The following is a 12,760-nucleotide window of genomic DNA, read 5'->3' as shown; positions in this document are numbered from 1 at the left end:
TTTATAGGTAAATTAAAATTTACTCCCTCTGAGACTAATGAGTGACCTTCCTTCACTTACAGAGGATAGCAGTTGTTCAAGTACAGGCCTGACTGCACTAAGCCAGAGAAGCTAGAATACCTGTACAAATGTGCTTATTATTAGCCCAGGTAACAGATTTTTCAAAAACGTAAAGCACTGTCTTAGTAATTAGAATGGAATCTTAATGCAGCTACAAGTTTTGATTGAGAAGCTATCAGGAGAGTAAGAGGGTAAAAGAATTTACCAAAACAGAGGGACAACAGCCTTGGGAAATTCAGACTTGTTTTAAGTTCCTTTAGGTCAGGACTTGATTGACATGCAAGAACTGAAGACAAAGATAATGTTAACAAAGTTATCCAGTATTTTAGTCCTTTTGCATCAATCTTGGGGAAACATCCTCACCATGCTAGTCAAAATTAATAAGGAATAAGGAATCTGTATGGCATCCTCTCTGTCTCTCTCTGTCTCTGTCTCTCTGTCTCTCTCTCTCTCTCTCACACACACACACACACACACACGGTTGGGGGGGTTGGGGAGGATAGCCATCAGATGTCTTCCTCAGTAGCTTTAACTGTTTTGAGACAGGGCCTCTCTTTGAGCTCACCACACAGCCACACAGCTAGGCTCCTGGCTGCCCAGCAAGCCCCAGAGATCTGCTTGTCTCTACCTTCCAGGTGCTAGCTTTACAGATGTTTTGTTTGTGGGTCCTTGGGATCAGAACTCAGTTCTTCCAGCTTAAGTGGCAAATGTTTTACCTAAGTCTCTTCAGCTCCTTTGTGGTTAACCCCATTTTATAATGGTAGACACTTCCCTGCAATAATTAGCCAAAATAGGCATTTCTAGAGAAAGACTAAGAAGGTTATGTTGGGCATAGTAGCACAGGATATAGGAGTTAAGGATAGCCTGGGCTTCATAAGCAAGACTGTCTCCAAGTACCATGTTGTTTTCCAATTATAAAAGTTTCTGGAATGTTTGACGATTCTTCTGGTTAGCTTTTTTAAAAATTCTTACTGCTTAAACTAGAGATTGTTAAGGTTTTCATTTAATAGGCCTTTTAGAGCTATTAACATAAGCTACAAGTACTGGTTTTGAAACAGACTATACCTCAGCCTTTTAAATGAGACTTTCCCTAATAAGGAGACGAATATGCTTTTCTTAAAAAACCCAAATAGAAAACAGTGGCTCAGGGATTGTTATTCTAAAGAATCCAACTGAGATTTTGATTGTTTCAAAATCTTAACAAAACTCATCAAGTGATGCTAATCCCTTAGTTTCTGGCATCAGCATTTTAGGAACAAATTTGTGTTACAGATGTCAGAATATTGATTGCATAAGGTCTTGAAACCCACAAAACACGGAGGCTTAGGTCTTAGTATTTTCTGTTGTTGATGTAATTACAACCCGACAAGTCACTGTAAAGTTATTTATCTAAAAAAAAGAAGGCCAAATTTGGCGGGTCTTGTCTGCCTGTGTCTGCAGATGTGTTGTTTCCGCCCACATTGGTGCTTGTCCTCTGTGGTCTTTAAAGAGTACTCAGATGGTTGTGTCAAGTCTTGTTTCAAGAATTTTCTCATCTTAAAGTCAATGTGGCTGTTTCCTGATTTTGTCAATGTGTGAGTGTCTGAACTGCCACCTCTCCTTGAAGGGTAGACTTCCAGTTCCAGACAAGCTGTCAAAAGTAGTTGATGCACCACATTACACAGTGAGGTTGTCATCAGAGTGACCCTAGTCACAGTGAGGTTGTCATCAGAGTGACCCTAGTCACAGTGAGATTGTCATCAGAGTGACCCTCGTTACAGGTTGTCGTCAGAGTGACCCTCGTCACAGTGAGGTTGTCATCAGAGTGACCCTAGTCACAGTGAGGTTGTTGTCAGAGTGACCCTAGTCACAGTGAGGTGGTTGTCAGAGTGACCCTAGTCACAGTGAGGTTGTCGTCAGAGTGACCATAGTCACAGTGAGGTTGTCGTCAGAGTGACCTTAGTCTCCAACAAGGTGAAGCTTCCACAGCCAGCAGCTTGCTGGATCCTCATGTGAAAAGTGTGGTCTTAGCAACTGCAGACTGGGTGAGAATCTGCAGGGAAGGCCAGGAAAACTGCAAACCTGAGCAGGAGAACATTACCTTGATATGACCGTGCATTCTCAGAGGAAGGAAATTAGATAAAAAGATAAAAGTTGACCTTGACCTTTGTTTTAAATATTTTAGACACTGACACTTGACAGGAAAGAATTTAAAAGGATGAGTAACTTCAAGCCTGTTTGAAGAATGTCTCCTAACCTAGTGAGGCAAAAACAATCGATGGCTACAACGTCGAGTCGATGGTTCTACACTTCTTTTTAAGCATACCCTTTGAGCAGAATAACCTTTTTTTTTAATGTATTTTATTCATCTATTTGTTAAAGATTTATTGATTTATTGATTGCTAGATTGATTGTATGTGAGCACACTGTCTCTGTCTTCAGACACACCAGAAGAGGGCATCTGACCCTATTATAGATGGTTGTGAGCCACCATGTGGTTGTTGGGAATTGGACTCAGAATCTCTGGAAGAGCACTCAGTGCTCTTAATTGCTGCACCATCTCTCCAGCCCCCAGAATAATCTTCTGAGGGTGACAGCAGCAATCCTAGCCACCGGGCAGAGTCCACCTTGGACTCCATTGAAGCAGTGCTTTAAGAAAAATAATGGCTGCAGCGATGGCTCAGTGGATATGAACACTGGTTGTTCTTGCAGAGGATCCAGGATCGTATACATGTTAGACCCCCTAACTCCTGTCCTAGGGAATCCAATGCTTCCTCTAATGTTGATGGGCACCAGAAACACACGTGCTCATTTGTGCAGGCAGGCAGAACTCTCACATATAAAAATTAATAAAAAATATTTTTAAAGAAAAGTAATAGGTTTTGCAGTACAAAGTTTAATCCCAACACATGAAAGAAGATAGAAAATTAGTGCCCTCATCTCTGTTGCTAGATCAGACAATGCCAGGCACTAGCAGGAACCAAGAAGGCGGAATGCCCCAACACCGGAAGAGGACAAGCCAGGCACAGTAAGCTGTAGGTGAACAGAACAAAGTGGAAGGCACAGGGCTGTCCTGTGGGTTTTCTAACCGGTTTCCTCTCTCAAACCCCCTATTCCATCCCCCCTTACCCTGCCTCTATGAGGGTGCTCTCCCATCCACCCACTCACTCCTGCCTCACCACCCTAGCATTCCTCTACACTGGGGCATCAAGCCTTCATAGGACCAAGGGCTTCCCCTCCCGTTGATGCCAGATAAGACCCCTTCAGCTCCTTCAGTACTTCCCCAACTCCTCCATTGGGGTCCCAGTGCTCAGTCCAATGGCTGGCTGCAAGCATCCACATCTGTATTGGTCAGGCTCTGACAGAGCCTCTCAAGAGACAGCTGTGTCGGGCTCCTGTTAGTAAGCACTTGGCATCAGCAATAGTGTCTGGGTTTGGTGTCTGCATGTGGAATAGATCCTCAGGTGGGGCAGTCTCTGGATGCCCTTTCCTTCAGTTTCTGCTCCACTCTTTGTCCCTGTATTTCCTTTAGACAGGAGCAATTCTGAGTTAAAATTTTGGAGATAGGTGGATGGCCCCATCCCTCAACCAGGGTCCATGCCTAACCTCTGGATATGGTCTCAACATGCTCTCTCTCCTCTTTGTGGGGTATTTCAGCTAATATCATCCCTGTGGGATCCTGGGAGGCTCTTGCTTTCCTGGCACCTGGGACTTTCTGGTGGCTACCCCCAGTTTCCCATCCCCCATTGCTACACACCTCTGTTCAATTTCCTGACCCTCTGTACATGTCCTCCATCTCTTCCCATACCTGATTCTTCCCCTCTTTTTCTCCTCCCCCTCTTTTCTTCCTCCCAAGTCCCTCCCATCCTCTACTTCCCTTGACTATTTTGTTCTCCCTTCTAAATAGGACTGAAGCATCCACTCTTTGGTCTTCCTTCCTCTCGAGCTTCATGTGGTCCACGAGTTGTATCATGAATATTCCATGCTCTTTGCCTAATATCTATTTTTCAGTGAATGCAAACTATGTGTGTTCTTGTGTGACAGTCACCTTACTCAGGATGATAGTTTCTAGCTCCATCCATTTGCCTGCAAATTTCATGAAGTTATTTTTTTAATAGCTGAGTAGTATTCCATTGTGTAAATGTACCACATTTTCTGTATCCATTCCTCTGTTGAAGGACATCTGGGTTCTTTCCAGCTTCTGGCTATTATAAATAAGGCTGCTGTGAACATAGTGGAACATGTGTCCTTGTTACATGTTAGATCATCGTCTGGGTATATGCCCAGGAGTGGTATAGTTGGGTCCTCAGGTAGTACTATGCCCAATTTTCTGACAAACCACCAGACTGATTTCTAGAGTGGTTGTACCAGTTTGCAATCCCACCAACAATGGAGGAGTGTTCCTCTTTCTCCACATCCTCACCAGCATCTGTTATCACCTGAGTTTTGATCTTAGCCATTCTGACTGGTGTGAGGTGGAATCTCAGGGTCGTTTTGATTTGCATTTCCCTGAAGACTAAGGATGTTGAACATTTCTTTAGGTGCTTCTCAGCCATTTGAGTTTCCTCAGTTGAAAATTCTCTGTTTAGCTCTGTTCCCCCACTTTTTAATAGGATTATTTGGTTGTCTGGAGTCTAACTTCTTGAGTTCTTTGTATATATTGGATGTTAGCTCTCTATTGGATATAGGATTGATAAAGATCTTTTCCCAATCTGTTGGTTGTGGTTTGTCCTGTTGACAGTGTCCTTTGCCTTACAGTAGCTTTGCAATTTTATGAGGTCTCATTTGTCGATTCTTGATCTTAGAGCATAAGCCATTGATGTTCTGTTCAGGAAATTTCCCCTGTGCCCATGTGTTCGAGGCTCTTCCCCACTTTCACTTTTATTAGATTCAGTGTGTCTAGTTTTATGTGGAGGTCCTTGATCCACTTGGACTTGGGCTTTGTACAGGGAGATAAGAATGTATCATCGATTTGCATTCTTCTACATGCTAACCCCCAGTTGAACCAGCACCATTTGTTGAAAATGCTGTCCGTTTTCCACTGGATGGTTTTAGCTTCTTTGTCAAAGATCAAGTGACCATAGGTATGTGGGTTCATTTCTGGGTTTTCAATTCTATTCCATTGATCTTCCTGCCCGTCTCTGTACCAATACCATGCAGTTTTGTTTTTTTTTATCACTATTGCTCTGTAGTACAGCTTGAGGTCAGGGATGGTGATTCCCCCAGAGGTTCTTTTATTGTTTTGGTTTTCAAGACAGGGTTTCTCTGTGTAGCTCTGGTTGTCCTGGAACTCACTCTGTGGACCAGGCTGGCCTCAAATTCAGAGATCCACCTGCCTCTGCCTCCCAAGTGCACATCTTAATTACTGAGCAGTCTCTCTGATACTTACCTTTAAAAAATAATTATTTTTATATGTATTTATTTATTTGCATGTACTTATGGATATGTTTCTTGTGTGGTGACAGAGCTCAGTCTTCAGCACTTGGGTTCTGGGAACTGAATACCAAGCGTGGACACCAGTACCTTAACCCCTGAGCCGCAGGACCTTTCTTTCATCTTTAATTTTTAAAAAAAAATATCCCATAAGTAAATATTCATAGAAAGGAAGCATAAGTTTATGTTAAAGTTAAGAACACTGTAACATTCTACACTTCCTGCATTTGTTGAGAAAACATCCCTTCATTTGTCCCAAACATGGAGAAGACAGGTGCCTGCTGCAGGTGGGGGTACAGGGAGAAGACAGGTGCCTGCTGCAGGTGGGGGTACACAGAGAAGACAGGTGCCTGCTGCAGGTGGAGGTACAGGGAGAAGACAGGTACCTGCTGCAGGTGGAGGTACAGGGAGAAGACAGGTGCCTGCTGCAGGTGTAGTTAGAAGCTTGACAAACAACATGAAAGAATGTGCACTTGTTAATTTGTTTTCTTGGGAATAATACCAGACTGGAAACCTCTCTTTTTAAAAAAATCATGTTTTGTTTATTGTTATTATAATGAAACTTCATAATTTCTCCCTTTCGTTTCCTCTCTTCAAGACCTTCCAAAGTCACCTCCTTGCTCTCCTTCAAATTCATGGACTTTTTAAAATTGTTTGATACATAAATGTAACCAGCTCAGTTGCTCAGAAACCTCTCTTAAGAATGTCTGTTTTGTTTTCTGTTTAGATTTGTTTTTGAAAGAGAGTCTCATGTAGCCTAGGTTGACCTTTAGTTATCTGTGTAACCAAGGATACTCTTGATCTTCCACCTCCTCTTTCCAAGGGCTGGGGTTACAGGCTGTGCCACCATGCTCAGAGTGCTTGTTTTATAATGATATACTTTGTGTGCATTCTGTCTAAATTTTCTGAAGAGTAGCATATGATTTAAACAAGAAACTAGAAGGACAGAAAAATAAAATCACTCCTGCATATTTTTCTAATTGTCTTCCCCCCACCCCACCTCCAATCATAAAATTGTGACATGAATCAAGGCAGGATTCCAGTATGCTGCTTCAATTCAGAACAAGACTTTGAATTTTCCATTCTCTGAAATGTCTGTGTGACAGTATCTTCCTCAGAGACCTGTAGTGAAGTAGAAGTCTCTTGAAGGGAGAGACCACATTTTCTTTACAGTTCTTACCAATGAAGAGACACAAGTAGTCAGCTGGAACTTGAGAGTTGCCTGGGAACTTGACCCCATGGAGGGATTTCCAAGACAACCAGAACAATCCCGGTCTAAAGATAGTGTCTTTAATTCTTAGACTTCTAAGGGGTTATGCTGTTTTCCCGTGGCGAGCTGTCTGTCCTAAGGCTTCCCAGATCCCCTGAGGTCCCATCTATCTTAGTACTAACTTTTCTCCTCCAAGCTGCTGGTACTTTGTTCCCAGAACATTGAACTCAGCGGAGGAGAAACAGCTGGTGGACAATTTATCCACAGTAACCCTTCACGGCCTTGTGCGAAAGACCAGTGAGCAAAAACTTCCTAATTCTCAAAAAAAACAAAAAACAAAAAACAAAAAAACAAACAAACAAAAAACTTCCTAATTCTCTAGTATAGTCTCATTTCTAACTCTTCCTTGTGTCTCAGATGTCACAACAGTTACAAGATGGCAGTGTGTATAAAATACCATGGAAAAGCAAAATGTCCACACTTGATATATATGTGCAGGAAACGCTTCTTCTGGAGGGTCTTGGGGTTTTTTTTGGGGGGGTGGGGTGGAGGAGGGTTTAAAGATAGCTCCAATTCTAAAAGTATCACGTCAGTTCCCAAGACTTATGCTGAGAAATCTAACATCTCTGTATCCAGATTGCATTTATAAAATTGTATCCATCAACTGGAAGTAATATAAGTTGTTAGAAATGCATTCCAACTTCTTAATTTCAAAATGGAGCATGAGCTTCTGAGCCCGTCTGTGCTGGGGACTGATGGACGTGTGTCTCTGAGTGTCCGTGCATTGAGTGGGGCCTCGGATATTCACATCTAAAAGTTTAAACAGCACAACCAGCAAATGTTTTAGTGCCTCCTTGCTTACCCTTTATTGATTGAAAAGAAAACTTTGATTGGAGGAACATGAAGTGAAGAAGTGAGCCAAGACTGAAAGGAGCGTCAGCTGCAAAGCGGAGTCTGTGCGGCTGCAGTCTGTGCGGCTGCAGTCTGTGCGCCTGCAGACTGTGCGCCTGCAGACTGTGCGCCTGCAGTCTGTGCGGCTGCAGTCTGTGCGCCTGCAGACTGTGCGCCTGCAGACTGTGCGGCTGCAGTCTGTGCGCCTGCAGTCTGGAGGGGTAAAAGTGGCTCCTAAATTCAGCATCAGAACAACTATGTGGTGGGAACAACTATGTACTCTCCCCTTGCCTACCTCCATGTCTTCTTTCAGACATGGCTGTATTTCTTGAGAACATTTTTACATATTTTTCCTTAACTTTTTGTTAAGTACAACTGAGGGGCTGGTGGGGGTTGATGGCGAGCTCAGCAGTTAAGAACAATCGGTGCTCTTGCAGAGGACCCAAGTTCAGTTCCCAGCACCCATGCTAGGCACCTCCGTGGGCACCCGAACTCACATGCACATGCCCACACATATAATTAAAAATAAAATAAATCCATAACAATGAAAACAAAAGAATAAAGCACATCAGGATATTTTATTTATAGTTGGATTTTTATTTTATTTTTTTAGATTTTTAGATATTACACGTATGAATATTTTGCCTGCATGTATGTACACCACATGGGTGCCAATTTCTCGCAGAAGGTGTCAGACCACCTGGAACTGGAGTTAAGTATGGTTTTAGCTACAGTGTGGGCGCTGAGAGCCAAACCCAGGACCTCTGCAAGAGCAACTGCTCAGAACTTTTGGTTCACTCTTCAACCCCCTTGTTTAAGTTTACACAGGAGCTCGTGCAACCAAAACTGGCCTTGAACTCATGATCCTCTGCCTCCTTGGTGCAGAGGTTGTAGGTGTGGACCACCACTACCAGCTGTATCAGACTTCTTTATTTTTTAAAAAAATTTTAATTAATTAATTATTTATTTTTTAATTTTTTATTGGATATTTTATTTACATTTCAGATGTTATCCCCTTACTCCATTTCTGCCCCTTTCCTGCCCAGGAAATCCCTATCCCTCCTCCTCCTGCTTCTATGACAATGTGCCCCCACCTACCCCTCCACTCCCACCTCCCCACCCTAGAATTCCCTCACACTCAGCGTCCAGTCTTCATGGGACTAAGGACCTCCTCTCCCACCTATGCCAGACAACGCCATCCTCCCCTACATATACAGCTGGAGCCATGAGTCCCTCCCTATGTGCTCCCAGGCTGGTGGTTTAGACTCTGGGAGCTCTGGTTGGTTGGTATTGTTGCTCTCCCCATGGGGCCACAAACCCTTTCAGCTCCTACAGTCTTCTCTCTAACTCCTCCATTGGGAACCCCATGATCAGTTCGGTGGTTAGCTGTGAGCATCCACCTCTGAATATGTATCAGACTTCTTAACTCACTGAGTAACGGAATCTGGATGCTATGACCCTGGAGCTGTGTGCTGTGGCATTGCCTCTGTCCACCAGATGGCAGGAATTCCTTTGGCATGTTCTGAGAGGCAGCTGCCCGGAACACTTGGATGGATCTATCAGTAAGACTTTGAAGGCATAAACACAAAACATGGATTGTCTAAGAAAACTAAGTTTTCAGGCAAACAGAGTTGGTGGTGGTTTAAGCATTCTCTGCCCATGGCCTCACCTCTGTTCCTTCTCTGGGCTTTTGCAGCTCCCTGGCTGGCCGCCGGTGGAGGCATGGCACCTGACTTCATCCTGCAGGCGCCACTGATGGTGATTGGAAGATTTTGACCTTATACCTTTTCCAGCCAGTTCCTTGCTCTTATCCTGCTTGTGAGCACACTGCCGGTCACTCAGTACCCGGCTCCAGCGTGGCCTCCTCAGACATGCTGGTTTACTTGTCATCTCTCCTTTGGCACAAGTAAACAGAACCCCAGGGTGAGGGTAAGGGATGGCTTTGCTTCCACAATACTGGGCGGACTTCATACAGGACTGTATTGCCAGACCCTCCTGTCTATCATCTAAGATTGTGGCCCCAATAGATAACAAGGCTGTATCTATCTATAGCAGTGCCTTTGTGCCTCTAATACTCAGCACATAGCACACTTGTAATGAGGTATTATTTTTGTGTTTTGCTCTTTGAGATCAGTGATGTAGAGGAGAAACCGTCCAGACACCTGCCGCAACCTCATTAGCTACCACAGAATATATGCTCAGTCAGGTAAGAAGATATAATAAGGGTTGTCTAATAGGTTTTATGCTGGCTTAGATTTTTCAGTGACTAAACAAAGGATTAATCACATTTTGTAGAAAGTTAAACATCACTTGCAAAGCAGGAATCTATGGAGGCTATAGAAAAATGTCTGTGGGTGAAATAAAAATATGCACTAGGAACATCCATGTTGGTCTAGACAGCTATGAGAAGCAAACAAGGCTGAGCACGATGGACTTGACCAAAAGAAACCCTTCAAAAGATACATCTTAAGCTCATCAACCTAGTACAGCCCATTTATAAGATGATTTCTAGATGTATCTCTGATGTCCTACATTTACTGATTATAAGGATCTGATCAAGTGACCCCTGTCCACTTTGACTCTCAGTGCTGACATAACCTCAGAGTTAAAGGCATTTTATGACTGTGTGCGTGTGTGTGTGCACGTGTGTGTGTGTGTATGTAGTATGTAGTATGTATGTATGTATGTATGTATGTATGTATGTATGTATGTATGTTACTCTCAGCCTTTAAATAGAGGGTTCTAAGCTCTAACTGAGCAATGGAGGCTGATCATTAAGCTAAAACCAAGCTGACTTCTGGAAATGAAGCTGTATGTTAAGGGTACTGAGATGCTGGCATATCCTTCTAAGTCTTTGGCCATGAGCAGAAATGCTGGATGCTTCCTGGCCCTACCTTCACAGCTGGAAGGAGCACAGCTGCTCCTGAAGTTTGGTGGGCTCATTTTCTCCCTCCAATCCATCCTCTCCCACCCTTCAGTTAGGCACTGTATTTCCATACTAAGCTCCAGCAAGGATGTTCAACCCCCCCCCCCCCCGGGGTCTTTCCTCTCTGCTATCAGCTTCCTTCCTAGTTTCCTTCTTCAGCCTCCCCTTTCTGTACACCTTCACCCCGACCTCCACCCCAGCTGCTGTGTAGTAAAGGACAACACCGCCGTGTTCCCTGCTTCCTCATCAGATCCTAAGCTGTCTTTTGCCCTGGACAGATCATGAGATACACCTTGGTGCACTCAATAAAGAGGAATTGTTATGATAATGCAAACAAAGCTAAGAACGTTTAAATTCCTCCCACTCTCTCCTCACCACAATGTGAGATGAATCCAACTATGTTGTAATAGTGTGGCCGTAGGCCTGCACTCTTGAGTTATGAAATGTGGCAGCAAACTCTCCTTGTATAGCAACGTTATCAGCCAAGAACTCTAGCCTTAACTCCACCATTGAGAAATCTGGAGAACTTTCTCCCTGTGCACATGGACTTTCAGAAGTTTCTGCCTAATTGACATCTGTTGTTTTCATAAGAATATGTGACGATATAAGGATACTGTGGTGACTTCTTTCCATGGACTATTTGTACTTTTGGTCCAAGTAGGGGCTTAGCAGTACTGCACGAGCCCTCAAGGCCAATGCTCTATTGCACATGTAAGAGATGGCGGATGTTAGGACTGGTAGCTGGGATGAATGCAGTAGGTGGACATGAGAACACTGTGTCCCTTCCCATGTGTAAGTGTATGTATATGATGTATATGTAGATATTATATATATTTATATATATGTATATATATATATACATACATACATACATACCTATATGCATATGATGAAGTTGGAATAAGGAGGAAAGTATGGCCTTTAGCTTTTTAGTTTTCTCTGGGTATAAAGTTTAGAGAATTTTATTTCCCCTGTTCTTACTTTGTTTCACATACATGTGTACATGTGTAAGGAGAAGTCAGGACAATCTTGGGCCTCTGGTGACATTCCTTCCCCCGCTTTGAGGTAGGGTCTGACATTGGCTTGGAACAGGCTGAATGGCCAAGGATGACTTGCAAGGGATCTGCTTGTCTCTGCTCCCCAGTGCTGAGCTTACAAGGCACTCACTACATCTATCTGTCTACCTATCTATCTATCTATCTATCTATCTATCTATCTATCTATCCATCCATCCATCTATCATCAATCTATCTACTGGTGCTATTACCAGGCACTCATTACATTCATTCATTTATTTATGTGTTTATTATTTTTGAGATAGTGTCTCACTATGGAGTATTGGCTGGCATAGAACACTCTCTGTAGACCAGATTGGTCTTGAACACAGAGATCTACCTGTGTCTGCCTTCCAAGCACTTGGAGAACTGGCATGCACTACCACACCTGGCAAATTGAAATGTAGTTATTGATTTGAGGGCAGGGGAAGCAGGGTTTTACTATGTGGCTATGGTTGGGCTAGAATTCACTATGCAGACCAGGCTGACCTCAAACTCACAAAGATCTGTGTGTTTCTGTCTCTGTCTGAATGCTGGGATTAAAGGTCTGTGCTACCACAGCTGGCTTACACTCAGCCTTTCTTCTGTGGGTTCTCTGGATTAGTTCATGGGCTATTAACTGAGCTATCACCCAGCCCCCCACCCCCTCACTGTGTTACTGGCATGCCCAGCTTAACTCTTGCATGTTGGACAGCCTTAATACTCTGTACTCCTTTAGGAGCATGCTTAATCTTTCCTGCAAGCAGCATCATGGTTTACATGCTTGTCATCCTTGAGCAACTGACAGGCAGTATTAATTTTTAGATCTCAAGTTCCTCTCTTTGCCTACCTAGTATCTAATACAGTCTTTGCTATACTAGCTGGCACTCGGTGACTATTTGTTAGTGTAAAACTTGTTTTGCTTGGAGCTGTTTTCTGTAACCTTTCCACTATCATTTTCTTTTCAGGACCTTAAATCTTTGATATGTTACAGAAGAGGCAGGCACGTGAAAGGATGGGCAGGGAAGAAGGAATGGGTGAGAGATTGGCAAGGTTGAGCTGCAGGCAAGCTCAAAAGCCTAGGAAGGGACTGAAGCCCTGGGGTAAGTAGAGGAAGCACCTGGACTGTGATTGTTGGAGGCACAAGCTCTGCAATGGTCACTTTGAAAGGTGTGCATCAGGACTCATGCTTAGTATTAGGATACTTAGTGGTCCCTAAGAGGGTCA

The sequence above is a fragment of the Grammomys surdaster genome, unplaced genomic scaffold (genome assembly GCF_004785775.1).
Source record: "Grammomys surdaster isolate TR1022 unplaced genomic scaffold, NIH_TR_1.0 751, whole genome shotgun sequence".
Taxonomy (NCBI): Eukaryota; Metazoa; Chordata; class Mammalia; order Rodentia; family Muridae; genus Grammomys; species Grammomys surdaster.
Note: the sequence above shows the minus strand (reverse complement) of the source record.